Source organism: Podarcis pityusensis (genome assembly GCF_964106645.2).
Source record: "Podarcis pityusensis genome assembly, chromosome: 1".
In the NCBI taxonomy this organism is placed as follows: Eukaryota; Metazoa; Chordata; class Lepidosauria; order Squamata; family Lacertidae; genus Podarcis; species Podarcis pityusensis.
In genome coordinates, this window is record NC_138028.1 from 18,392,737 (window position 1) to 18,418,056 (window position 25,320).

A 25,320-nucleotide genomic window follows, 5' to 3' on the forward strand; every position below is an offset into this window, starting at 1 on the left:
CAGTGTTCATACTACATTTTTTAAAGATTTGCCTTGAGACAGTCTTTAAACCTCTTTTGTTGACCAGCAGCATTGCACTTTCCATTTTTAAGTTTGGAATAGAGTAGTTGTTTGGAAGACGATAATCAGGCACCTGAACAACATGACCAGTCCAATGAAGCTGATGTTGAAGAATCATTGCTTTGACACTGGGGATCTTTGTTTCTTCCAGTACACTGTTATTAGTTTGCCTGTCTTCCCAAGTGATGTGTAATTTTTTTTGGAGACACCGTTGATGGAATCTTTCAAGGAGTTGGAGATGGCGTTTATAAGTGGTCCACGTTTCACAAACATAGAGTTAGGTTGGTAGTCCAATAGCTTTGTCAACAAGCATTTTGGTTTCCCTGTGTATGCCCCAGTCCTCAAACACTCTGCACTTCAATTGGGAGAAAGCTGCCCTTGCAGAGCTCAGTCAATGCTGGATTTCAGTGTCTGGCCTTGTGGAAAGATAACTGCCCAGGTAGGAAAAGTGGTCAACATTTTCCAATGTTACACCATTGAGTTGGATTTGTACCTACACCATACGTTGGCTGGACCCAAATCTGCAGGAGAAACTAAACCTCTCTATCCAAGGAGACTTGCACCCAAATCTTCAGTTTTGAAAATGGGATGGTCTTCTATTGTATTTGTGTAAGAACTCACCCATTTCTAGGAGATGTTGCCTGTCACATTTCATATTCCAGATGCAAGTATTATAACGTTGATGTGAGGTTGGTGTTTTTTTTTTTAGCCTACTAACTTTCTAAAATATTGGCGCTGTCTCAGCAGACTTGAATCATGTCAGAATGAAGCGGTTAGGATTATGTTTCTCTTCTGAGTTCTTTTTTTAAAAAATTGTCTGCATTTGTTGATGCTTTCGTCTCTCCGTGTTTACCAATAAAAAACACTTTCTCTGGTTAAGTGCTTTAAATTGGTGTACTCTTGCACATCATGCAATAATACTCCCACATGCCTAGACATCTGAGTAATATTGCTAGTTTGAAGAGGAAGGGGGAATGCATGAGGTTGGGAAGACCCATTCTCAGATGGGAAATTATGCAAAGGCGCTCCCCCAGTAGAGTGGAATTATTGGGTGTGATGACAGATAAATAGCTCTGCAGTCTAGCCTGGAGCAGCAGCTGCAAGGCAGAACTTGCTAGAACTTGTGTAAAAAAAGTGGGTGGTCAAACTACCTTGGGTGATCAGGTCTGTGGCACCAACGTTGGGATTTCACCACCCACTGGTTGGATGAAGTAGACACACATTTGGGGAGGGTTATTTTAAGAAATCCTACGAACCTTTGAAACATCAGAATGTTGGGAAGCTGTAGCATGTGTAATTATAATATGACAGAATGACTAAAAGTGTTGCCTTAGTGGTAGTGTCTCTTTTATGCTTCTGTTTAAGGGGAAAAACACATTTTTTAAAATCGCTGATGACGTGCTTTTCATTGGAATGCTTTTTTAAAACAAATACACAGTGCTGATTAATTTGGATGCATTTCATGGTAGAAATGTACCGCGATATTGTTGCCATCACACAGGCTATGGTTTGCAAATGCATGCTTTGAGTCATTTCCTTAACCTTTCTGCCAGTTCTTGTTTCAGCCTTCCTTTATATGTCACTGTGGCACCAATCTGGAAAGTTGGTCCAGATCAGGGATCTCTCAGCCTTCATGACTGTATGCAGAACATGCCTACCCTTGTTGTTGTTGTTTAGTCGTTTAGTCGTGTCCGACTCTTCGTGACCCCATGGACCAGAGCTCGGCAGGCACTCCTGTCTTCCACTGCCTCCTGCAGTTTGGTCAAACTCATGCTGGTAGCTTCGAGAACACTGTCCAACCATCTCATCCTCTGTCGTCCCCTTCTCCTTGTGCCCTCCATCTTTCCCAACATCAGGGTCTTTTCCAGGGAGTCTTTTCTTCTCATGAGGTGGCCAAAGTTTTGGAGCCTCAGCTTCAGGATCTGTCCTTCCAGTGAGCACTTAGGGCTGATTTCCTTAAGAATGGATAGGTTTGTTCTTCTTGCAGTCCATGGGACTCTCAAGAGTCTCCTCCAGCACCATAATTCAAAAGCATCAATTCTTTATGGTCCAGCTCTCACTTCCATACCCTGCAATGGATGAATTTTGGGCTGGCGTGGGACAAGGAGATGCAAGCACAACATGGGGTTGGGTCAAGTGGCTGGTTTGCTTTTGATCCAGAAGCACGATGATTACTCTTTTTCGTGCTGGGAGCCGGAGGGCCTCGTTCCTGCCTCTCTCCACCTGGCCCAGGGCGGGGCCTGACAGCCTTCATAAAAACTGCCGCTGCCCAGCAAGGACTGAGGTATTTTGGGGAAGGCTTCATCAGGAGTTTTTGTTGTTATTGATACTAATTTTTTGTATTTTTATTTTTATGTGGAAATTGTTCAGTTTGGTTATGTAGTTTTTGATGTGTTTTATTTATTTTTATGACTACTTTACTCCCTGGGAAAGACCCTGAAGTTGGGAAAGATTGAGGGCACAAGGAGAAGGGGACGACAGAGGACGAGATGGTTGGACAGTGTTCTTGAAGCTACGAACATGAGTTTGACCATCTGCGGGAGGCAGTGGAAGACAGGAGTGCCTGGCATGCTCTGGTCCATGGGGTCACGAAGAGTTGGACACGACTAAACGACTAAACAACAACAACAACAACAACAAATGACTACTTTGCTATGTTTGCAATTATGTAATTTTTTTCATATATTGTAAGCCACCTTGAGCACTGTTTTAACTGTGGAAAGGCGGCATTCAAATAATATGATGATTATGATGATAATTTCAGCCAATAGCTTTCACGTGTGAAGCTGGGATTTTCATTTGCCATTTTGTTGTGCAGTCATCTACTTCAGAGAGATCGTTTGGGAGATCTCCAGAGTCTGCTTCGAAAGTCTATGAGCCAGGGGTGTTAGATGGCACCATCCGGAGTACAAAGACTCATTACAATTTCTCACTTTATATTCCTACAAAAAACCCCACCAAAACAAATGGGTGATAGCAGTGCATAACACTTAACCTTCTCTGTGTGCTTCCCACATTTTCAACTATACCCCTGAAAATGTGGTTGAGATTCAGCTATTGTACTTGTGGATCTCTATATTAACCTCCTATAAAATCTTCTACGGTTAAGCCAGCTCATTCAAATTACGAGTTTATATAGCCAAGCACTTGAAAATATAACAAATAGTATTCAGCTGCTACTGCTGGTTTACCACTGGCAACCTCTCTTAATCTCCAATAATTTGTTTGTATGCTAAATGAAAAGTTAACCGAAACAGCTCATTTTATAAAATGTTCTTGGGGCATTTCTGTTTTGGGCATTTCTGTATCTGGATCAGTCAATACAAGAGCTTTTTGAAATTTTCTTGGGGCTCTATTAATCAGTTTGCCATAGGAAAATTTACCACTACTCCCATTTTCTTTTCACTGGGAAAATGCACCATAGCCACTAATACTGTAAAACTGATCCCAAGTGCTTATTATATGGCAGATCTACTTTACAGCTTACAAACCGTAGGAGTGCAGCTTAGAACCAACCCAATATGTTATTATTTTTATTTAATTGGGAATATATTACAAATTATGTGTAGAAGGAAGGAAGGAAGGAAGGAAAGACAGAGAAAGAAAGAAGGAAGGAAGGAAGGAAGGAAGGAAGGAAGGAAGGAAGGAAGGAAGGAAAGAAAGAAAGAAAGAAAGAAAGAAAGAAAGAAAGAATCTCAGGCCTGCTGAGTGATTCTAGTTGCACTGATACTGTTAATCTATACTGTGCCTATTTTAAAGCTCTGCTAAAAAAAGAAAGAAAAGAAAAATCCCACAGACAAGCCCCTGACAATCTGAGACAGCATAAAAGATTAATGGGTCATTTTAGGCTTTCTAATGAGAATGAGGCTACATCTCGGACACAGGTCATAAAACTGGCTCAAGAATGACAACAGCGCATAATGACTGTGTTTCGCAGTCCCCCATTATCAGCCTAATAGGCAGGAAAAGATAGATTAGGATAGGTCTACAGATTCAGGCAACTCCTTCTCTATTAGTTGCAGATCCCTTAGCAGGCCTCCATTTTATAACATCTGCTGGTGCCCTTCTATTTAACGTGTTGTTTCGGGATTCCCACTTCCCCGAATCATAGGAAGTTCCAGGGGTAGCACTGCAAGGAGATGGTATTGGTATCTTGCAGGGCTTGTGCCCACTCTTTATTTGCAGAAAGAAAGAAAGAAAGAAAGAAAGAAAGAAAGAAAGAAAGAAAGAAAGAAGGGCAGCAGGTGTCAAGGGCGCTTCATAGCCAAATAAATGCCCATGGCAGATAGTTAACTCCTATTGCCAAAGAGAACACTTACATTCACTTCTACAGCTCTGGGTATCTATGCACACCAATCTAGCATCTAGGCAGCTACTCCCAGGTCTGTGCTTAATGGAGCAGTTGCAGCAACAGTTGGACCATACCCCTCCACCAGTTTATGTACTTTCCCCCAATGGGCTGTGCACATGCAGCTGGAGACTGACCCTGCATGGAAGTTTCCTCTGTTCATCTATTTTCAATCCGCTCCTGGTTCTGGGAGATAGTGGTTCAGGAGAGGGTGGAGAACCACCTGGCCCTTCACTGGACTGCCCTGGCTCTTCCTTTTGAACCATCCTGTGCTACACTCTCCAGCCCTGAAGCTCCCCCTGCCTCTGACTCTTACCTCCTGGCTGATATAGTTCCCCACAAATCACTGACCCCCATCTCCTAAGTCGGATTCCAGCCCTTCTTCCCCTGGTGCACACTCATCAGCAGTGCTTTTTTTCTGGGGGGAAGCGTTGCCCCAACCGACCAACAGATCGACATACAAGCTATCTCCACAGTAGCAGGACTGCTGCTCCATCATTCCTCCCCGCCAATGCCTGGGGAAGGGAATCTGGGGCGGCCGTGGTGGAAGCAACAGTGTTGCTCCTCCTCCTCTTGCTGGGCTAGAGCCAGTCAGTGAGCACTCACCCCTCCTCACTCAAGCCAACCCCACTGTCGCCTTCCCATTCTCTCAGCGCCACTGCTACCACCTCAGGTCCCTTGACTGGGGGTTGGGGGGAGGGGGAGCAGCCAGAATGAGAGTATCCCAACACATTTTTAAAGGAAAAAAACCACTGCTCATCAGTGTCCTGCCAGTGTCTGCCAGACATACAGACTGCCAGTCCTAGTCTTTAACCCAGCACTGGTCCAGGAACAACAACTGGACATTGTTGGACTCTCAACACTCATCAGCTCCAAAGGTGATGGAAGCTGTGGTCCAACAATACCTGGAGAGCCCTACCTTGGTTACCCCTGTTCCCTCAGTTCTCTTCCAGTCAGAGCCGTCTTTCCCATAGGGCTTAGTGGTGTGTTGCACCAGGGCGCCAGCCTCTCAGGGGCGCCCCAACAAGTGGGGGAGCTGCGCGGCTTTGCTGGTGGCGTCCCCTTTCCCTGCATGCCCGCCAGCTGCGCCCCACCAACCATAAGGCTGGCGGGCATGCAGCTTGCCTCCCCAGCCTCTGCGGGGATCGCTCTCCTCCCGAGGAGGCTTGGGAGGGGCACAACTTCACTCCCAAGCTTCTGCGGGGATCGCTCTCCCGCAGCGGCATGGGGGAGAGTTGGCCCCCCCAGATGGCTGGCAGTGTGCAGCTACAGCCACCCCCACACTATCCGTGGTAATTTGGGGGCGCTGGGCGGATATTTGTACCCAGCGCCGCATCTGCTAAAGACGGCCCTGCTTCCAGTGCTTCCTTCCCCATTGAACCATAAGTTGCTCTACCTCCTGACAGCAGCAGCAATGTAATGCTATTTCTTGTAGCCCCCCCCCCCCCGATTTCCTTCCTTCACAGACAACAGCTCAGGATAACTGGATCGGGAACTATACTCTCGTTGCTGCATCAGCCCTCACTCAGGTTTCTCTTATGGAGTGCAACTCACTGCTAAAAATTAGATGGAGCCAGGCACTCACACACCACTTGACAGAAGAGCATGAGAAGAACCCAGTTGGACCATGACTCAACTATTCCAGCATCCTGTTCTCACAGGAACCAACCAGGTGCCAGTGGGAAGCCCCAAGGCAGAACCCTGAGTTCCACAGGGCTCTTCCCACTTGTGATTCCCAGCAATTGGTATTCAGATGGCAGAAGCAGAACATAGCCATTGTGGCCAGAGGTGTAGCATGGTGGGACTGAAGGGGCCATCGCCCTGGACATTTTATTTCAGGGGAGCAACCAGGTGCCCCATGGCAGGCTCCATCATCGAGGCCAGAGCCATGGGGAGCCACACCCAGGCCCGGCCTTTGAGGCTGCTTCAGTCTGGTGAAAGCAGCAGAGAGGATGAGAGGCTGCCACTGGGCTCCGGTGCATGAGGGAGCTGCCCAGTTCACCAAGGAGGTGCAAAGCTTGCCGTGCCCCAGGCACCAGCAACCTACACTACGCCACTGTTTGTGGCTACCCTTCCTCTTTCCTTTCCCTGTTGGAGTTCAAATGATTTCCAAAAACCATGTCCACCAAGTCTGCTCCAAGGGTTGTAGCAATGAAAAAAGGCAAATTCAGTGTGGAGAGTTAACAGGAAAGAGACTGAAAATAAAACATTATGCAGCGTTATGTAACATAGGCAAGCTTTTTATAACTTTTTTTTTTTTTTGCTAAAGGCAGCTCCCACTTTGAATCTGCCCCTATTATGATGTTTTAAGATTATTGCTGTAATATTTTTGGTGCTCATTTTTTCTTTCTTCAACAAAGTGGCTGTTGGAAAGTGAGCATTAAAAAAGAAACAAAAAGCCCTTCCAAAAATAAAACGGAATAAAAATAACTTTAGATTGCATCTGCATTTAGGAGAGTGTGATGTTCTGGCATAGTCGTCGTAATAAAAGGAGGACAAAATAATATTATCAGCTGAATGGGGAAAGACTGCTGATTTTATAGCACCAATTATTTAAAACGGGCCTTGCCTGGAACACTGGCCCTTTAAGAGGCAGCAACCCAACTGCTCTGCTTGTGGTTCACTACCCTGCGAAGAACACTTACAGGAAAATGATGATGTCCAGCTGGCAAGGCTGCTTTATAGCTGAACCAGTTGAGCCTGGTTGAGGACTGGCTGCAAAAGGGAACAGACGGCCTTACTGGAATCCTGGCCAGGGAAGAAACGTGGGCCAGGAATTTCAGGAGTGGAAATATGGCCTTTAGTGTAATCCTAGTACTGAAGAGCTGGTGGAAAGTCCGATTCAAGAGCACAGCAAATCCCATTCCTGAAGGTTCTTCCTTTTGACGTAATTTAATGCCTTCCACCACCATCCCTTCACATTCTCATTTCATGACAATTAGCCTGTTACCATCTCTGTTGGTTGTCTTTGCTTCTCCAATGTCCCAGTGGTCTCTTTACAGTTCCTACCAGGGCGGGTAGACTTCCGTCTTGTCGGATCTACTTTGTGTGTGTGTTTAAAAACTAGGACCCCCAAGGTCTACCAACCAGGGCTAGGTGCAGAAGAGATATGGCTAGAATGAAAGGACAGGGTACCTCTGAGCATGTTCTGAGCCTGGGAATTTGTTCTCTAAAGCAGAACGGAGCCCACAGACCCTGCCCTCAGAAGTCCACTCCTGATTAGCCATTTCTTCTTCATTTCAGCAGCCTCGCTTCGTTTTCCTGTTGCTATTGTTAAACACACTATACAGCTGCAAATGAAATGTTTTAAGTGTGTTTTAAGTGCAATATATAATGTGACATTAGATGAACCTTATGGAAAATTCAATGTATTTTTACGAACACTTTTTTTTTTTAAAAAAAGTCATTTTCAGGACGTTTTTTATATGTGTGTAGATTCTATCTTGGATGTCCAAAACGCTTGATCTACTCCAAATTAGCCAAAGATCTACCAATAGATTCCAATCTACCATCTGCCCACCCCACGGTTTTTATAATGAGCATATTTGAGTGGTAAAGCATTTTGAGAGCCAGTGTGGTGTAGTGGTTAAGAGCGGTAGTCTCGTAATCTGGGGAACCGGGTTCGCGTCTCCGCTCCTCCACATGCAGCTGCTGGGTGACCTTGGGCCAGTCACACCTCTTTGAAGTCTCTCAGCCCCACTCACCTCACAGAGTGTTTGTTGTGGGGGAGGAAGGGAAAGGAGAATGTTAGCCTCTTTGAGACTCCTGAAGGGGAGTGAAAGGCGGGATATCAAATCCAAACTCTTCTACTTCTTTTCTGAACTTTACGGAGTTCATTTATGGAGGAGATGGCTATTGATGGCTACTAGCCATGATGGCTATTCTCTGCCTCTGCTATCAGAGGCAGGATGCTGAACTAAATAGGCCACTGGCCTTAGCCACCAGGCTATTCTTATGTTCTAATGTGTAGCCCTCAAACAAGATGCAAAAGTAGTTGGCAATATTTAGCATTCTTGTTTCCCGCTGGAGTCTGTCTGTCTCAAGAGACAATCGCTTGAGCCTCCGGGGGTGGAGTCAAACCGCTGGAGAATCACAGTGCCTGCTGTGGTTGCAGAGAATGGAAAATTGCGACTGCTGCCCATGGTATTGTTTTTCCTGTGTTACCAGAACCAAAGTGACCTCTCCCAGGCACAAGCCTGGGCAGTGTGTATGGAGGTCCTGGGCTGCCCAGATCAAAAGACCCTCCTCTTGGCCTCGCTGATGTGGTCCAAAGTAAATCAGAGCAATACGTTTGGCACCAGCTTGGCTGCAGGAGTTGCTGGAATGAGGCGTAGAAGGAGCCATCCAACCAGATTACTGTAGGGTTTATTCCTTATTCTCCCAAAGATGTCCCACAAGGCAGTGGTATGTTTTGAGGTTTTTGGAAATTTAAGAAAAAGATCCTCAAAGAGGATTTCCAAAATTTAAAAAATTCAGACGTGTTCAGACTTCTAATTCTGAAATAGTGCAGTCTTTGAAAATGCTACACAATTTAATTGCTAAGCTCTGTTTTGGACTACCGGCGATCATTGCCAGGATTGGCACAGTGCCTATGTCGCTTACAGGTGTCGGGCAACAGTGCATCAGAGTGTCTGACCCTTGTGGGGGAAAGTCACCCTTTGCAAGGGTCCTTAGTTGACCTATTGGGTCCATTCCAGTGCTCAGATGCTGTGGTTTCATTAGCAGTAAAACACACCAGTGTAAATCTGAGCCGTGAGAGCAGGGCAGTGAAACAAAAGATTCCCACCTTTGCAACTTCCGCTGCGAGTTCATTCATCCCTCTTCCGCGGATTGTAATGATATGGGTAAGTACAGTGAGAAGCAGAGGGCCTGGTATTTTTTGAGTCTGATTGCTAGCCACAACCTGCTGACAGTGGAATTAGAAACAGCCTGCACACACGGCTTGCTATTTGGCTGACAAAATACTAACAGAGCAAATTATAGGTTGTTATTCTTTTGCAACACGGCCCTCAGGAATTTGTCTTTTGCAACAGAGTCTACCAGCCCCCGAGTCTCTTGATGGGCTGGGCATTGGTCAGCATTACCTCCACTGAAGGCTGAGCGAAGGGAAACGAAGGAGGCAGCCAGGGAGGGAACGTTGTCTTTTCCATGACAGCTGGGTACTTAGTTTGGCATTTCCCTGCAGTGCTTGGTCATTAGGATGATCGCTACCTCTCAGCTTAGCATCCCTACCTGCTGGGGCTGCCGCTTGCCGAAACTGGGGCTCTGACTTAGGAAACTGGGCTACTTGCTGTCGGCGGGGGCGGTGTGTGTGTGTTACAGTTCATCTGAGCCCTTGTAATGCATATTGTGTAAGCCAACGTCAGCCCTCAAGATTAAAGCAACGGCTCTGGGAAGAAATACACCTTGCGTAGATTTGTTTTATTCTGTTAGTTTAAAATTCGGTTCCGCACCATCCGTACAGCTCTGCTCCAGAAAGGCAGCACAGCAAAACCAAACCAAAACTACCCATCCACATCTGTCAAAGTTGCTGGCAAAGTTAAAGGCAAAGTTGGGAAGTATCAAACAAAACCACAAAAGAGGTAGAATCCAGCATGCAAACAAAGACTCCACAGGACTAACTGTACCTGCCACATACTGTAATATCTGGCTATGTTAGCGTCTTCCTTTAATAATATTAATAAATAATTATTTTATTTTTTTATAACCCGCCCATCTGGCTGGATTGCTTCAGCCACTCTGAGCAGCTTCCAACACATATAAAAGCATAATAAAACATCAAACTTTAAATTTTTTATATTATTTTACATCAGCAACCTTTGGATTCTCTCCACTTCAGTGGTCATAAGAACTTGACTATAATTTAGATCTGAATTATGCCTTCAGGTTGAGTAAAGGGCAGAGGAGAATGGGGATGTTAAGTTTGGCACTTTTCTCTTTTCAATATTATTTTTTTTAAAAAACAACAACCCACATATACTGTATTTTTCGCTCTATAAGATGCACTTATTCCCTCCTAAAAAGTAAGGGGAAATGTGTGTGCGTCTTATGGAGTGAATGCAGGCTGCGCAGCTATCCCAGAAGCCAGAACAGCGAGAGGGATCGCTGCGCAGCGCTCCCTCTTGCTGTTCTAGCTTCTGGCTTAACCGCGTAAAGCCTCTTCAGGGCAGAGAGAGCCTTCATCCCGCTGCCCTGAAGAGGCTTCGCGCGGCTATCCCAGAAGCCAGAACAGCTGCGCAGCGATCCCTCTTGCTATTCTGGCTTCTGGGATTCAGAATATTTTTTTTTCTTGTTTTCCTCCTCCAAGAACTAGGTGCGTCTTATAGTCTGGTGCGTCTTATAGAGCGAAAAATACGGTAGTTAAGCCATAAAATAGTGGGTGGGTCAATATACTCCCCTGAAATTAGATCATTTCAACAACATAAAATTAAGTAAATGTAGCCTTTGCAAGCTCTGTGGACACTGCCAGAAAGAGCTCTGGCTTCAGCTGATTAAAATGAGAGAAGCTATTATTTATTATATACCATATACCTATCCTGTCCTTCCTCCAAGGAGTTTGGGACAGTGTGGGTGCCCACCTTTTTATCCTCACAACTTTGTGTGGTAGACTGGGCTGAAATTGAGCTTATTCCAAGGTCACCTTGTGAGTGTCATAGCTGAACAGATATTTCAATCTGGATGTCCCCAGTCCTGGTCTGACTGTACAAACACACACAATCTGTGAATGTATGCATACATTCTTTAAAAAAATAAAAATGCAGGGTAAGGAAGGAGATAAAAATCACTCCACATCTGTTTAGCCCCCGTTGTTGTTGTTGTTGTTGTTGTTGTTGTTGTTGTTTTAAATCAGCCAAAGGCAAAAAAGAAAAGAAAAAAGTCTATCTGTATTTCTGGAAGAAAAGAAATCAAGTTGAGATTGTAATGTATTCCTTCTCATTCATGTCCATTTTTCCTGCTCCCATTCCACACCTCCTAGAACAAGCCCTCCATGCGGCAATTGTGTAAAGGTAAATGAAGGAAAGAGCTGTCAGCCAATACATTATAGAAACATATTACGCCGATAGGCTGTTAACATCCATTCTATCACAAAAAGTTACAAGATGACAGCAGACGACTCATCCTAAAGCTGGAAGAAGAGCGCAAGCTGAAAATGTTAATTTTCAGCTATCTTGAAAACCATAGGTGGTCTTGGCATGGAAAGAATATAGTGCCTCCAAATATGAATCTCTATGGCATAGCAGGAGGCAGGTCTAACCAGCACTGTCACCATATGTGTTTGGGATTTCTCACACCATAATTAATATTCATTCTGCAGAAATGAATAATTTAATGCAACTTCTTGCGCTCAGAGATACAACCAAATGGGCACACCAGGAGAAATAGATTGCTGCGCCGAGTTGTTGTTTTTCTAATCTGGATCAGGAAAACTAGATCAGCTCCTAATAATCAGGCCACAACTTTTGAGCAAATGGGGCACAGATGAAACACAATGAAGAAGACCTGTTTCTAGTGGTAAAAAACGGGCAACATTTCTCAAGGGGGTAGACTCCCCCACCTTTGATGTTCAGTATGGGGGCATACTCTTGGAGTCAGTGATATTTTCGTTGTATTGGTGAGGAATTCAGCTTTGCTGTTACTTTGAATATATCCCTATCAACTTGATTCCTGCAAATCTCCAAGTGGCACATCAAGTAGAATCTTGAGGTTATGTTTTGTTGATAACTTTGGTCATGTCTTCCCACCCATTTTCTGTATACAGGGTCAAAAAGAAATCTCACCCCAAAACTGTGTAAATGGAGGGGGACAAGTTTTTGTGTGAAATTCTCATGTTTGCTGGGATATGACACTTAACTTAATTAACTTAATTAAGCGTGGAGGTGGCCTGAGGGTGTGTGTTCACCCCCACCCCAAATTCAGGACCCAGTGCTTTTTTCTGGGGGTACGCATACCCCTAAACATTTTGTGAATCTGTACTTTTGTCCATTTAATGTATTTGTTTTTCCTGATATGAACTATAAAATGGTGATTTTCTTGAGTCAAAATGAGAGTACCCCCAAGAAACATTTTTTAGGAAAAAAAGCACTGTCAGGACCTCTCCCTGGATACACATTCATTCATTTAACACATTCATTCCTTCAAATCTGTTTTAGCGCTTCCTCCAAACCTCAAGTGCAGATCTGAGGAGATCATTCCACAAGAGGAAATCCTCATGCTGACGTGACATGTTAATTGGCTACTACCTCATGTTTACATTTTGGCTCTGCTCTTGTCAATGAGTCCTACACCATTGCAAAGAACCATGGAAGCTGCTATAACAGGGGAATTTTTAAGTCCCCTTCAAGCCTGCTCTGACATTTTGGAAGACTGTGGGAGCCCTCCTACTTTTTCAGCCTAGGTAGTTTCTTATTATGGTGCTGGAGGAGACTCTTGAGAGTCCCATGGACTGCAAGAAGATCAAACCTATCCATTCTGAAGGAAATCAGCCCTGAGTGCTCACTGGAAGGACAGATCCTGAAGCTGAGGCTCCAATACTTTGGTCACCTCATGAGAAGAGAAGACTCCCTGGAAAAGACCCTGATGTTGGGAAAGATGGAGGGCACAAGGAGAAGGAGATGACAGAGGACAAGATGGTTGGACAGTGTTCTTGAAGCTACGAACATGAGTTTGACCAAACTGTGGGAGGCAGTGGAAGACAGGAGTGCCTGGTGTGCTCTGGTCCATGGGGTCATGAAGAGTCGGACACGTCTAAATGACTAAACAACTCTTCCCTCATCTTACTCTTCCCTCATCTCAGTTCCTTAGCCACCTCTGTTGTTTTTCTCTCTGATTAGGCAGGGCCCCGGCAAGGAGCACAATCCAGTGTTATCCCCAAAGGACACACCCTCCTCCCCACTTATTTTTGAGTCTTATTGGCGGGGTTCCAAGGAACTCAGGTTTGTCAGTGGCCTTAGATAAGGGCTGACCCAGGAAGATTCGCCTGCCTTCAGTCAGCAGCCTGAGCCTGCTGGGCTTCCCCTCAGAAGACAAAAGGCAACTAAATGTTTGTGCCTGCTGAAAGGACCCAACACTCAGTTTTGAACCGGTGCTGAAGAAAGCTCAGATTCAGCCATGACCTTGCACCTGCAGGTTACGATGCAACTCAGGAAACCCCATCTTTGCCCCTTCTTTCCTTGGGACAGGTAATTATTTGCACTGTGCTCCTTCTTCTTGTCTCTTCCCCGGCATTTCCCTAATCTTGCTGTCCCTGATATCTCAGGTTACTCCAAGCCCTCTCATTTGCACTTGAACTCCCCCCCTCAGTGTGTCTAGACCTCCACTGTTGTTGCGCCTGGTTAATGCCCCCCTTCACTCCACATAAAGCCACCCCTCCACCTTACTCTACCTCTCTGTTTAAGCTTAAGGTCCAGGCGGCGTGGGTTTTTCGAGTAGCCCGTTTAACGTGCAACAACTAACCATCTCTCTGTTTTCTCTTTCTGTGCAGCTGCAAAGCCATTTTACTTATTGCCTGCCATTTTGTGTAAATACACATTTGCATTAATTAAGATTGGCAATTGTTGGTGCTTCCATATTTCCCCAAATAAACAAGGCAATATTGGTATTTACAGAGTAATTGCATCCATTCCAATACTGTCTGTAGCATGCAATCATCTCCAGCAAGGATTCCCCACATAGTTTTGTCTGCAAACATGCCTGCAGAATGCGTTCGTGTTTCTAAGATACATGGGCAGATCTGGTACTACAGGGGAAAACATTACATTATGGGATTCTACCGTAGGCTTTCCAGGAGGCAGGGAAAGTTGGGTAGCCCATCTGTGGAGCACCTGGAGTCTTCTTCAGCATCTTTTATATGGAAGTAACCTGCATCTGACAGGTTACTTCCATATCCAGATTTCATGTTCACAGAATATCACCATCCTTTTGTTCAAGGCACAGACAAAGCCTTTTAGGTTCAAGACACAGACAAAGCCGCATGCATCTTGGGACCAGGATACCTAAACGGTCAACTCATTCTCTACTCACTCAGTTGATCACCTTGTTCTGCAGGAGAGGGAATCCTGCAGACGCCATCCTATAAGGCCTTTAGTCTTCTAAACTGAAATCTTTCTCCCAGTTGGTGTCTCTATTAGATGTGAATTGATTTTATAGATGTGCTGTTGTTGTTTCAAAACAAACACACACGCACAAACACAGTTTTTATATATGTAATTGCTTCAATTGTTTTTGTGTACGGGGCTGTTTTATATATGCTTTTTAATATATTGTAAATTGCTTTGGGGTACCTCATGGGAACTGACTGAAAACTGTAATAATGCTGTGCACACATATCTTGTGGTGTCTGTCTGTCTGTCTGTGTGTGTGTGTGTGTGTGTGTGTGTGTGTGTGTGTGTGTGTGTCCCAATTAAACCAATACACTTAGACTGAAGTTTATATTTAGTGCCTCTGCAGTTCAGCTGGCCAAGTTAGTTTAAATCTAAGTAGCTTGCTGCAAAATAGACCACTGGAGCTGTTCCCTTGCCATCTCTGATATTTGATTGTTTATGTTAGCCAGTTACACACACATTCACAAATGCTGGGTAGCATAGTGTAACCAGGGCAGTGGGGGGAGGACATTGCCACCATTCTGCAAGGTCTCCGGTTTTCTGTTCTGACTCCTGCAAATGAAGCTGCAGGCTGTTCTGTCTGTCCCTGGTTTCCTGTGTCTGGATTGGTTTGAGGTCGAGAGTGGTTTCCTGTTTCTTTGAAGCTCAGGGTTAGTCTAATTGAAAAGATATGTCTTGCGAATATGTGTCCAGTATGGTTTAAAAAAGAGGAGTCCGGCGTTTGGTGCTGATAGCCACTAACTAAACAGAGAAGGCTCTGAAGGATAATTAATTAAAGGAAATGACTGAGTTAATGTATGAGAGGTGATCTACAACATTCCTCCATTTCTCCTGAGATGGTTGGGATGGATTACTGGCCCTTGGTAAGAAGTTAGGCAGACAGGGAAAAATAGGGAACATTAATGGGGGCATAATATAGTACTGATTCTTCCCTGTTGTTTGGTTGCAGTTTGGTGTATACTGTATGAATGCAAAGGGAATGATGCACAGATATGTTCACTGAGAATACATGTTCTTTGATGCAAGAGAGCTACCAACAGGGCCAGCCCTACCATTAGGCAGAGTGAAGTAGCTGCCTCAGGCATCTGATGCTGCAGGAGGAGGAGGAATGCCAGCAAGGCGTTGGAGGACAGCACTATGTGTTGTTGGCTAAATATTGTGGGATTCAGAATCAATGAAAGGAAGCACTTTTTTCCAGGATAACCATTCCAGGAAACCAATAATGAGTATTCCAGGTTCGGTCAGTCAACCAGCTACAAATACACCTAACAGTTACCTCGTTCAGCCCACATTTTGACCAGCTTCTTCACGAGAATATCATGGGGGACTTACGTTCTTACATTATTTTCCTCAGGCAGCCAAACATCTTGTGCCAGCCCTACCCGTCAAGCATATATCCAAGTTGACATCATAATTACTGTGGAAGGAAGGTAGATCCTATGACTGTTTAGATGCGAAGAAGTTTCATACTTGTTTAAGGAAGTTGTTGTCACTGTGCTTGGTATGGAAGCTGCAGGGTGTGCAACTGCTAGGTATTTAGGGGGACACCTGGCTTTACACATATTACTCTGGTGTAGAAAGATCTCTTAGCTCCTGAGATCAATTCAAGGTTTTGTTGCTGATGTTTAAAGTCCTAAATAACTTGGAGCTAGGGTCCCTACAGACACACCACTCCCAGGTCAAAACAAGCCAACGTTTATGTTCTTTCAGGGAGAACCAACTGGTTTTTCCAAGACCAGTGAATTGTCAGTTGGTGAAGTTGTGAAATCAGGCCTTCTTGGTGGTAGCACCCACCCCCTGGAGTTCTTGCTTTCAAGAAGCTCATGAGGTGGGAACAGTAATGAGCTTTGAACCCCAGTTTTAAAAGTATAATTGAACGAAATACTTCCCTTACCCGTAATTTCTAATTATCTGCTTTATACATTGCTCAGTTTTATCTGTGATATACAATTTTTTCATTCTGCTTTTTATAAGATTTCTATTGAATTTGCTTGAATTGACATTGACTTTTCTTTTGATTATGTTCCATGTAAACCACTTAGAAAGTTTTATTGCATTAAGCAGTATATATATATATATATATATATATATATATATATATAACCCAACCAACTAACTAAAACAGAGCAATGTCTCAGCAAGAAAGCCAACACTCATTTGTTGTATTTTATCTCATCCCCTTACCTCAAAATTATTTATAGCCATTGGTGTTGCCTTATTTATATGCTGGTTCCCTCATTTGTCTGTTCCCTGCTGAGTGAAGATTTTCCTATACTAGTGAAAGCTATACCACTCCATACTACTAAGCCTAGGAGGTCTTCCATGTTGGGGTTATTCCCTGTCGCTTGGGGGATTTTCCCACAATTATTCATTTAGCAGTCAAACCAGCTGTGGTGCCTTTTTAATAACAGATAAGATATAGGGAGAAATGAATCACAATTCGGGAATAAAGTTAGCAGCCAGTCAGAATCTTGTGGAGAACATTAAGTAGATCAAATTCCCATAGCAAAGCATCAAACGGGGACCCACCACAGGCCTGTGTGTCGCTAGGGGAGGACTGAACAACTCAAAACACATCAAGGAGGAAAAAAAAGGTCTCCCAGAAATTTAACATGGCCTGTCATAACCAGGCTCTTGATAACCCTCCTTCTTTTGAAGTTCTAGACATGCTACAAAGAAGTTTATCAAGACAGACAAAGCAAGCTAGTTTTCTGGGCCCAGGAGAGGTCAGGTGTCACACAGCGACTAAGTAGCTCAGGAACAACAGCCAGAACCTGCCACCACTGCCCAATAACACCTGCTGTTGGAGCAGGTTAACCCACCTTGTCAAATGATAGGACCGGCCCTGAGTGTTAGGGGGTCCTGAGGCTCCTATCTTTGGGCGACTTTTATGCCCTATTTAGTAATCTCATCCCTGGTTTTACAAAATTACAAAAGCCATCCTGCCCTCTGATTTGACCCTGGAATGTCCCTGTTCTCCCCACCAGCACTGCCAGCACTGAGCTTGGGGAGGAGGATGAGCCAGAGCTTGTCTCAGGTGAGGATAGTGGCTGCTGCTGCTGCTCTGCGGGATCATATAATAATAATAATAATAATAATAATAATAATAATAATAATAATTTACTATTTGTACCCCACCCATCTGGCTGGGTTTCCCCAGCCACTCTGGGTGGCTTCCAACAAAGATTAAAAATACATAAAAATGTCACACGTTAAAAACTTCCCTGAGCAGAGCTGCCTTCAGATGTCTTCTAAATGTCAGGTAGTTGTTTATCTCTTTGACATCTGATGGGAGGACGTTCCACAGGGCGGGCACCACCACCGAGAAGACCCTCTGCCTGATTCCCTGTAGCTTTGCTTCTCGCAATGAGGGAACCACCAGAAGGCCCTTAGAGCTGGACCTCAGCATCCGGGCAGAACGATGCGGGTGGAGATGCTCCTTCAGGTATACTGGACTGAGGCAGTTTAGGGCCTCTGCTGCTGGCCTCCTCCCTCAGGCAGCTTGTAGCAACTGCTAGAGAGTGGGCAAGGAGGAGGAGAGACTGCTGCCACATAGGCCCAGCCCCATGTGGCACGTTGGCTCTGAGGGGCAGGCAGGGGGCAGGGCCGTCCTGGGTGGGAAGAAAGGGGGAGCAGAGAGGAGTGCAAATAGCCTTGGTTGTTTTCTTTAAAAATGTTTCGTGCATCCACGCCTGATCTTACCAAATCTTTCCCAAACTTATTTATTTGTGTGTGTTTTTCTTTTCATAAATCTACCAAATAATAAAATAAAATAAAACTGGGATTAAGGGGGTTTGTCAGGATGGTAGAAGCAGTGCATACTGTGCCCTGTATTTGTGTGGTGGCGGCACTCACCCTTCTTCTGGTAGGAAATGCTCTGGGGAGGGGGGACACCAAAAAATGGGGGCCAAGGAGGGTCAGTTGTGGGGGGAGATGAAAAATGTCCCTATTTTCATCTGAGGAATGTTGGAGGGTATGTAGTCTAGCAGTTGGGAGATCAATATGGAGTGGATCTAGGTCATTTAAGATGTAGTGAGTGCTTAGGGATGTTTTGTGCACTATCAATCCTTCTAAGACATTTCCGCAGTACAGGTGACACACACAACTTATGCACATTCAACTTGTGTGCATTCAGCTTTATGTGTTTGGTAAAAATAAAATAAAAAATGAAAGGGGGAAAGAGGGCAGTCTGGGGAAAAGACTTTGACAATCCCACCCACCATTGAACCCAATGTGTATTGACTATGCACAATTTTGGCTTTATGCAGTAACCCCAGAACATAACCCCAGCATGAGTTGAGACTCGCCTATAGTGCCCTTGGCAGGCTGTTCAAGTGAGCGCTTTGCCACAGCCACATTTGGTCAGGCAAAAACAGTGTAAGTGATAAAGCTTTAAAAGTGGTTGTGCCCCTTCGGAGGATGTGACAGGGACAGGATCTTTCATTTTAATCCACTGGATGAAATCTATACATTAGGACATGGGGAGCCAACATGGTGCCCTCATTGGCCATGCTGGTTGGGGCTGATGGAAACTGGAGTCTTAACAACTTCAGGAGGGCCACAGCTTCCCCTTCCTGGCTCCGAATAATCAGAGCATGAGGCCCTTGGCTTCTGTGTTGCACCAGATAAAGAGTAGCCAGTTGCCTATAGTCCTAACGCTGACGCAGTGTGAGATGTGCCCTTTTGATTTTAGCAGCTTTAGGAGCTAAACTTGCGCTAGGAAACAAGTTTCCATTGGCTTTGGCTGCCGGAGTTTTTAATTTCCGTGTCTCCATTTCTCTGTTTCGCTTAAGTTCACTCCCTACTCGCTGGCCTAATGGGCTTTTGCAGACGTCCCAGAGATTTGCTGCTTATGATAACTGGCCTACTGAAGGTCAGGCGAGTCCTTATCTCTCTCCCCACCCCCACCCCTGCCCTCTTAATGCTGCTTCTTTTTTTCCATGAGAAGCGCTGAGGAGCAGGTGCAGCTCTCTCAGCGTGGACTCTGCAATGTTTCCACACAGTGCATCCAGAAAATGCATGCCTGCAGGGTAGAACAAAATTATCAGTGTTCCCCCATGAGGGTCCGGCACCTCGAGAGGCTCCCGTCAACTACAGAGCAGTTAGCTGCATGGCTGAGCACTGGCAGTAAATGCTTACTTCAATTGTGGCAACTGCCACTCAGAAGGTATGCATTTAATCTTGAAGGATAGATGTCTCAAGACATCCTCCCAGAGTGGCAAAGAGGCTTGGGGTGTAGAGGAAGCATCACTGGAGGGAGACCGTGACGGGGAAATGCCCTTCTCTTAAAGCGATGCCAGGGCAGTTAGCAATGTGTGTGTCTGTATGCATATCTATACAGTGGAACCTCGGGTTAAGAACTTAGCTCATTCTGGAGGTCCATTCTTAACCTGAAACTGTTCTTAACCTGAGGTACCACTTTAGCTAATGGGGCCTCCCGCTGCTGCCATGCCACCACTGCACAATTTCTGTTCTCATCCTGAAGCAAAGTTCTTAACCCGAGGTACTATTTCTGGGTTAGCGGAGTCTGTAACCTGAAGCATCTGTAACCTGAAACGTCCCTAACCTGAGGTACCACTGCAAATCTACATGGATATATAAACGCTTTGCACCAGAAGCTTCTGTCGTATTTTTGAAATCTTCTTGACAAAGGGGACGCAGAGAGGAAAGATGGGGCAGTGGTTTTGTTCTGAACAGGCAGGTGGTTTTCCTCACTGTCTCCCCGCTAAGGCCATGCAGGGCACTGCTATGGCAATCTGCTCTCCAATCCCACCCCCCTTAAGGAGTCAAATGCATTTCCAATCACACTAGGTACCTGCCAGCTCTTCTTCTTTTCTCGGAGAGGTGGTCATTTCTAACCTTCCTACGAATGTCCCACTACTTTAAAAGTTCACCGTGAGTATGAGTGCCAAAACCCTTTTTCCTCCCTAGAAGAAGAAGACTGGCCACGTCTATACAGTCACTTCCTGCAAGTTCTGCTCTGGAAGGAAGTGTGATCACATTCTTTTTTTACTTCATTCAAATCATTCCTCAAAACCTTCCCATTCTAAGAAGCTTATGTCACCCCCTTAGTTCCTTTACCAGACTGAATGGAACCTGTATATATGTAAGTCAGGCATGGCCAAACTTGGCCCTGCAGATGTTTTGGGACTACAACTCCCATCATCCCTAGCTAACAGGACCAGTGGTCAGGGATGATGGGAATTGTAGTCCCAAAACATTTGGAGGGCCAAGTTTGGCCATGCCCTGATGTAAGTGAAATAAATGCACATTTTTGCCCTATTTCCCCACCTATGTTCCGTCCCTTCATTTGTTGTCTCTCCTGTGTTGAATTTTTCTTGGTAGGTTTCTTGAGACAGTGGCCTGACCTCTGCAGAACACCATAGCTCAGTGGTAGACAATCTCCTATACACGCATATGGTCCTAAATTCAAACCCCAGCATCTCCAGGTAAGAGAACCCAGCCTGAAATCTTACAAGAGCTGCTACTAGTTGGTGTGGAAGGTACTGAGAGAGGTAGACCAGTGATCTGGCTTGTTTTAAGGCAGCTTCTCATGTTGCTATGTTGTGGTTTACAAGTCTCCACGCACCAACAAATACAAATAATATTTCTGTAACCCAAAACAATGCAGCCTGGAATAACTCCACACCAGTAGTGCTTCTGAGAGTGAACACAGATGGATTCTTGAATCGAACTCAAGACTGCAGCCTTGCTTAGTGAAGATAAGTGGCGTGCATGTGTGCGTGCATGTGTAGCGTTCATTGTGCACTGGCACTCATCTGATAAATAGAGGGTCTATTCACACAAAACACTATTGTAGCACAGTCTCACACTTAGGCTCTGAAGTATAAATCTCAGTCCGAAGTGGTCTGTAAAGCTTTAAAAACATGAAAACAAAGTTTGTCATGTTTTTATTTTCTGCATTTAAACCCCAAATTTTCAGAAATAAAATGTTCCAGGTAGCTGACATCAGTTCACAATCCACAAGAATATGTAATCCATAATAAAAAGCAAGTAAACAATATAAATACAATGAGGTAAGAGTGGATAAAAGAGATAACCAGTTGAAAACACCATTAATAGTGCAATTTTGGCATATATTGTTTGGGTGGAGATCTGTATCGCAATATTCAGAAAACTGTGAATCTCAAAAGAAAATTGTATTTCGGTATGTGCTGGATTGAGAAGTGCGTATTGAGTAGTTTCTCATTAAAATGAAAACAAATTCAAATTTTGCCAGCCCTATAATCTGACCCATTTTTATTGTGTTGTATTAATGTCACTTAAGTGTGCCACTTTCAGTTTCTTTTACAAAGCATCATATTAAATTAAAATATATTTTGTGATCCTTAAACACCACTGTGTTTTCTTTCTAATCCCAAAATGGAAGGGGGGAAAGAACAACCCACAAGAGGCCTTGCTGTTCAGCTGCGCATGGCAGTGGCCCGTGTGTCTCAAATTCAGCAGCCCCTTTGCATGCTCACGCACATGAAAATGTTCCCATGGGACTGGCGACCCACATAACTTCTCGAGGGGGGGGGGGACATTTTGCAGAGCCCAGTGCAATTCAAGGTTCCCACTCATGGAACTGTTCTTGGAAAGTTATGCAACCAGTTCCAAACTTTTCCATGTGAATGGGAAACCCAGCCAGATGGGCGGGGTATAAAGAATAAAATTATTATTAATGCATGTTACAGGATCACATCCAACAAGTGCCAAACATTAGGTCAGAATTGGCTGAGAGGTGGTTATAAGAAACCGACTGGTGTTAAATGCACAATTTTCCTTTAAAAAAAAAAAAAAGGAAAGAGAGGGAAAAGAATGCATATACTGTCAGTTATTTTGGATTTTAAAACGCCAACCTGTAACTGCTAGAGTTGCCTAATTTTAGATAACTTACTGTAAAAAGTAGAGATACAGACACCCACCCACCCACAATTCCCTCCACCTAAATATATTGGTCTATTTACTAGGCTACTTACCTGTTTAAGACCCGCAGTTATATTAAGTAAAACAGAGTGCCTGAACTAATACATTTACTGAGAGCCTATTTGTTTTACTGAAGAATTTATTGCAGCAGTAATAACTGTCAGAGGAAAAGCATGGTTAAAGTGCTTGAGAAGGGACCAACTGCATAGGGTATCTATCACACTATCGACTTCCTGACAGTGGCGTTGTGAACTCCTTTGTCATAAACTCAAGCACCCAGAGTCAAAACCTCGATCAATGAAAGGGGAAGCTGGTCTCCAGCTTTCAGAGAGGGCATCTTTTCTCTTTGACCCATTAGGACACAAATAACAGAGGTTCCCCCCTCCTGCTTCCCCCTACACACACACACGCACACCCCCCCCCCTCAGTGAAGGCTTGATTTATAGCAAGCCTTCCGGATAGCTGCTAGCTAGTGTTTATATTTGAAATGACAGCAGCAGTACTTAACAAGGGAAAGAGTTAATATACAGATTGCCCCGATTACAGCCCTATAAAACGGCCTACCCCTGGAAGTTGCAAACTGAAATTCCATTACATTGTGTAATTACTTACTACGGTGGTATTTTGCTCCCCGCCCCCCACTCCCATTCCCCTTTTATTTCACATTCTTGGCATCTACCGTAAAGAAACAAGACTAGTACCCTTGAAAATATTATAGTGATTTTGAATGCATTTTCCATCTCCCTGGATAATTCATTGTGAGACTCAAAATGCAATTCATTGAAGAAAACTTTTCTAAATTGTTTCTTTCCTCTTCTGCGCTCTCTGTCTCTCTCTCTCTCTCTCTCTCTCTCTCTCTGTCTCTCTCTCTCTCTCACACACAAAATAATAGATATATTAATGATTGTAGAATAATGACAATGTAAAGCTATACCGCACATGCCTTACACATATTTGGTAAGCCAAGAGAGTGAGATGTAAGTTCTTCCTTCTCATGTAGATTCCCTATATTTGTAATCTCAACTGCAGCTGTGTTTAATCGAAGGGATATTAAAATATTTAGATTTAGGGTGGTGTGAGATTTCTCTGCATTGATGCTTTGAGCAGGTATGCCTCAGGTGAGGTGGTTCATTCTGCTTCTCGACTCAAGTTCCCTGCTTCATCATATCACCAAACCAACCAGGTCCCCCCTGCTACTCCAGTTACTTCTCAACAAAGTTGTCCAAAATGTGTAATATCCACGCACATGAGAGCTCCAGTTCTTCATGGTTTGGTAGGGTAATTAAAACACCACAGCAAAACTTATGGTTGGGAAAGAGACAGCTTCTTCTGGTTGAGTTAGGAGATATGTGGATTTTCCCCCAGCCAGAACTCAATGGAACTCAGTTCCAGCACCTCTTTGGTGGGCACTATTGCCATTATAAGAGAACAAGGGAGGTGTCCATGGTGAGTTCTGGCACCTCTTTTTCTAGAAAAATAGCACTGTATTTGCCCCAAAGCACAGCACTTAGTTAAACTTAGTTGAAACACACTTGATATTTTATTGATCACTCACCCATTGTTTTTGGGCTGCACACAACAGCGGACTTCCATTTCTTTCCAGGACCAATACTAAGAAACCACCTTTGTACTTTTCCTTAAGTGCAGTGCAGAAAGTGTATTGCTCTCGTTGGAATCTACAGGGAGACATAATCTTTCTTTACCTTTCCGACACAGAAGATGATGATGAAAAATTAGTGCAAGCAGAACAGAAGGGTGGGCTCCATATAAATGTGTTCTAATGGTATCATAAAAACCCACTTCATTTTTATGTGTTGCTATGAATGGCCACAAATAAAGAATTATTGCGAGAGCCCCAGCACCTTTCAGAAGTGTTGCATGAGTAACCTATTTGGACTGGTCTTTGGGTCTCAGGTTAAGTTGGGGGAAAAACTGGGAACATTTCAGCGCATTTAAACAAAGTCAAATGAGGTATGCAGACAACTCAAGCCTAAAGATGCTGTCATATTTTGACTCCCAAAAGTATTGCACCTCATCTGGCTTGTTTTAAGCATTGCCTGATTTAGGAAATGTTGCACTCTGCCGAATTAGGTTTGATCCAGTCTCCTAGTCCAGTAAACTTCACAGGAAGGTTCTTATGTAACCCTTGGAGCACCCAAGGGCCAGGTTCATGCACTGCAAGGCTTATTTCGTACTGACCAGGATACTCATCCCTAACCTGGAGCCTTTTTGAATGGGTGCCTTGCCATACCATATCAACCTAGTATTGACTAAAGCACACTAAGCAAACAACAGCATAGTAAAAGTGGAGAGGGATCCAGATGTTTTAGAGACTGTGACATTTCTTGCTCGTATACAGATGATGTAGTTCAGGTGGTAGCTCAGCAGCCTGCATGTTCTTACACTTCAAGCAGTAGCCTGGCCAGCCTGGAATATGTTTGGGAGCAGACGGGACCAGCCCTACCATTATGTTATGTAACTAATTTTTATGCCACTTTTCAGCTGAGAAAGTTCTCAAGGTGGCTCTCAAGAATAAAAAGATGCATACAAATACAATAATGCAAAAATATCATCATCATCATCATCATCATCATCATATAGTCGTACCTTGGATCCTGAATGCCCTGGAACTTGGATGTTTTGGCTCCCAAACGCCACAAACTCAGAAGTGATTGTTCCTGTTTACGAACGTTCTTTTGGAACCTGAATGTCTGACAGGGCTTCTGCAGCTTCTGATTGGCTGCAGGAACTTCCTGAAGCCAATCAGAAGCCACAATTTGGTTTTTGAACGTTTTGGAAGTCGATCGGACTTCCGGAATGGATTCCGTTCGACTTCCAAGGTATGACGACAACAACAACGACGACAACAACAACAACAGTACC

At 44.3% G+C, this 25,320-nt stretch overlaps 1 long non-coding RNA gene across 1 annotated transcript; it reads right to left on the reverse strand.

The window, feature by feature from the left end:
• Positions 1 to 2,811: 2,811 nt before the first annotated feature.
• On the reverse strand, positions 2,812 to 25,092 carry LOC308470557. Its single transcript, XR_013982475.1, has 3 exons — positions 25,045 to 25,092; positions 23,993 to 24,113; positions 2,812 to 3,002 (listed from the first exon to the last, which is right to left on the reverse strand). It is a non-coding gene; the product is annotated as an uncharacterized lncRNA (long non-coding RNA).
• Positions 25,093 to 25,320: the final 228 nt, after the last annotated feature.